The 4,371-nt window shown below is 44.4% G+C and overlaps 1 protein-coding gene across 1 annotated transcript in view; it reads left to right on the forward strand.

The window, feature by feature from the left end:
* Nucleotides 1–4,371, forward strand: part of LOC119355876 (60S ribosomal protein L18a-like protein) — a 23,384-nt gene that overhangs the window by 16,179 nt on the left and 2,834 nt on the right. The gene's annotated exons all lie outside the window — the stretch shown is intronic.

A 4,371-nucleotide genomic window follows, 5' to 3' on the forward strand; every position in this document is an offset into this window, starting at 1 on the left:
AGGGGGGCGGCGGCCAAGGGGTGGCTCCCCCCCCCCAAGCCAAGTGGGGGGCGCCCCCACCCCTAGGGTTTCCCAACCCTAGGCGCAGGGGAGGCCCAAGGGGGGTGCACCAGCCCGCTAGGGGCTGGTTCCCCTCCCAATTCAGCCCATGGGGCCCTCCGGGATAGGTGGCCCCACCCGGTAGACCCCCGGGACCCTTCCGGTGGTCCCGGTACAATACCGGCGACCCCCAAAACTTTCCCGATGGCCAAAGCTGGACTTCCTATATATAAATCTTTACCTCCGGACCATTACGGAACTCCTCGTGACATCCGAGATCTCATCCGGGACTCCGAACAACTTTCGGGTTACTGCATACTAATATCTCTACAACCCTAGCGTCACTGAACCTTAAGTGTGTAGACCCTACGGGTTCGGGAGACATGCAAACATGACCGAGACGCCCCTCCGGTCAATAACCAACAGCGGGATCTGGATACCCATGTTGGCTCCCACATGCTCCACGATGATCTCATCGGATGAACCACGATGTCGAGGATTCAATCAATCCGTATACAATTCCCTTTGTCAATCGGTACGTTACTTGCCCGAGACTCGATCGTCGGTATCCCAATACCTCGTTCAATCTCGTTACCGGCAAGTCACTTTACTCGTGCCGTAATGCATGATCCCATGATCAACCACTTGGCCACATTGAGCTCATTATGATGATGCATTACCGAGTGGGCCCAGAGATACCTCTCCGTCATACGGAGTGACAAATCCCAGTCTTGATTCGTGCCAACCCAACAGACACTTTTGGAGATACCTGTAGTGTACCTTTATAGTCAACCAGTTACGTTATGACGTTTGGCACACCCAAGGCACTCCTACGGTATCCGGGAGTTGCACAATCTCATGGTCTAAGGAAATGATACTTGACATTCGGAAAAGCTACAACAAACGAACTACACGATCTTTGAGCTATGCTTAGGATTGGGTCTTGTCCATCACATCATTCTCCTAATGATGTGATCCCGTTATCAATGACATCCAATGTCCATAGTCAGGAAACCATGACTATCTTTTGATCAACGTGCTAGTCAACTAGAGGCTCACTAGGGACGTGTTGTGGTCTATGTATTCACACATGTATTACGATTTCCGGATAACACAATTATAGCATGAATAATAGACAATTATCATGAACAAAGAAATATAATAATAACCATTTTATTATTGCCTCTAGGGCATATTTCCAACAGAACCTTGATAGGTCACCGTTGGCCGATTTGAAGAAGGAAGCACTGAGCTTATCTAAGCTGATAAACAACTTTCAAATGGCTAAGATTAGTCGATCTACCAATGTGGTGGCTCATCTAATTGCAAAATTTAGTTTTGACAATAGATCTGATGGTATTCTTGTTAATGATGTACCGCCCTGTGTAGTGAATTTTGTATCAAACGATTGTAAGTTTCACATTGGTTAATTAATGTAAGGTGGTGTTCAAAAAAAAGAAAATGCCTTTGAGCCCTCTCTCTCTCTCTCTGTCTCTGAAAACCACACTCTCACATCTCAAAAGAATCTGAAAAGCACACGTACACAGTACACATATACTTATGTATGTACATAGAAAGTTTCAGTATGGGAACAGCGATAGCGACGCGTCCGCGGCTCGTTCTGGCGGCGGCAATGGTCGTTCGATGGTCTATGGACCTCGATGTAATTTTTATTATCTTTGAGGTGTTTTGTACTTCCAATGAATTTTTATAATAGATCTGATCTTTTCGCAAAAAAAATGTTCATACGTGGCACACACACAAAAATATGTATATATAAATGGGCTTATGTTTGTCTTTGGTTTTGGGCCGGAAATTTGTGTTTTCTTTGTGTAGCTTAAAAATTATCATATTATTTGATGAAAACTTACAGATATTTCATACGTGGCACACACACAAAAATATGTGTATAAAAATGGGCTTATGTTTGTCTTTGGTTTTGGGCCGGAAATTTGTGTTTTCTTTGTGTAGCTTAAAAATTATCATATTATTTGATGAAAACTTACAGATATGTAGAAAACATTAAATAAGTTTCACATGGGGAATTTGATTTGTTTGTTTTACTTTCAAGTATATTTTTTTTATAGTCCATAGAGCCCGAGAGCCGAAAAGTCGCACAACGGACAGGCCATTTTTTCTCTCCTAAAAAAACTATATTTCAAGCGCAAAAAGGAAATCAGAAATGAAGTATGCATGCTCAAATACATGTATCCTAGATACGTGAGAATTTACATAATAATGTGTATTCATACGTGGTGTATACAAAAAGACAAATATGTATATCAAAATATGCTTTTTTTTATGTCAGGAATTTGTCTCTTTTGTGTACCTTACAAGTCACCATATTTTTTAACAAAATTTTATAGATCTGCAGTGAACATGTATAAGTATTCACGCAATTTTTTAGAAGGTTTCAAACATTGTGTTCGACCTTTTCAAAATATTATATGCTATAAAGTTCTAGCAAATGGAACAACTAAAATGAACGTCAACAATGGAAGAGTCTTGATGATATTGAAATCTTCATCAATGAGGTCATCGTCTCTGGACCGGTGCATCTTCTAGAACACCGATGCTGCACAAGCTGAAACTAACTTCTGACTCATAAGATTTGAGGAGAAATTCGCCTAAATAAGTGAAACCTACAACCATTGAACATGTCGTGGGACACACCAAGTAACATTGGCATGTTACTGTTCTGCTGCTAAATCAACCTAGAAGAAGATCAAAATAACAGAAGGTTGAGTTGTAAGAGCCACATGAGACACCCGCCTGAAAAAATAGGTAGAGGATTAATGGTTGGATCGCGAAATAGATGGCACAAGTATTAGGAGGAAGAGATTGGAGGCGGCGTGAGGATGGAGATGAGGGCATCGAGGGAGGAAGAGATCGAGATGAAAGGAGGGCAGATGGTGTCGATTATTCTAGGAAGGGGGACAAGTTCCCATCACACCCTTACCATAAGCCGAGAGATTTTTTGCGGTAAATGACTTGTATGACGCACGTAGACGCTACACTCAGAATTGCCAAGTTTGACAATACCATCCGGACCAGAGCCAAGCCAAACGGCAGTACGTCCACTGGTTCTACCACAGTAAGCTAAAGAATGACTAACAAAATTATGGTTCCGTTGAACATAACTACTACAAGTATTTCGAGGGTCATGAGTGATCTAATCTCACACACCATAAAGCCGAAGTGGGATATGTCCATGCCTTCTTTCTTCACAAGATTAATTGCTTCTATACATCTAGACTCAACCTGAATGGGGAGATTACTCCATTGCAATGCCAACGACAAACCTAGATGAGACCTCTGCTTCCAAAGCATCGACACAATGATGGAGGCATCTGCATAAAGAAAATATTATCTCTCCCACATGGCCTCGAAGGATCATACCACTACGAGTCAAGCCATTGACTCGAGCAAAAGAGCAGCCCGTATTAATCTTAAGACAGCTGGCCTCAGGAACCTTCCATGACGGCACCCCGCCCATGCACAATCTTCTCCCTCGGAACAGAATGAAACAACCTTAATCCTAGAGCTAACCGAGATGGAAGGGCATTTACACATCCTAGGGGTAGAAAACACCCCCGAGCAGCTCATCGGTGGTAACATTTGAGCTCTCGTCACTCATAACGGCACTAGTGTTGTGTGTGTTTTTACCAGTGACGGCTTCGTAGTATTGCTTATACCGAAGGTTGACTCTAGACTCATCGGTGATAACAATTTTCTAAAAGAAAATTGAAATGTGATAACAATTTTCTAGGTTCTATTAGAACAGCAGATTTCCTTTTTTTAATCAGAACAACAGTTTTCAAGGTTCTTTTTTGAGGGACAACAGTTTTCTACGGTTTTTCAAATTGAGGTGCTCAACAGTTTTATAGTTGGTGAGAAGTAGCTTTTTTTTTTGAGAATTGGTGAGAAGTAGCTGAGATGGGCTGCATCTGTCCATGAAGAGAAAAGCTCATGAACCATACCCAGACATCCGCCAGGCCCAGGCCCTTAACAACGGGCCAGCAATTCTACCAGCCCGCGCACAACCACCAGTCCACCACCGACCGACCTACATCACATCACACTGCCGTGCTGTGCCGTTGGCCCCTTCCCTCTGTGTCACCGCCAGCTTCCACGCACCTCGTCGGCACGGAACACCGCCCCCCGAGTCAAGGGTCAACCCACCCACCCACCCACCGATCTCCGTCCGTCCACCATGGGAGCCGGCCAGGACCTGGAGGCCGGCTACGGCGACGGCGGCGAGAAGAAGATGGCCCACTCCTCCTCCTCCTCGGGCCCGCTCCCGCCGTCGGAGCCGCCGCACCTGCGGGGCCA

Source organism: Triticum dicoccoides, chromosome 1A, assembly GCF_002162155.2.
Source record: "Triticum dicoccoides isolate Atlit2015 ecotype Zavitan chromosome 1A, WEW_v2.0, whole genome shotgun sequence".
Lineage (NCBI taxonomy): Eukaryota > Viridiplantae > Streptophyta > Magnoliopsida > Poales > Poaceae > Triticum > Triticum dicoccoides.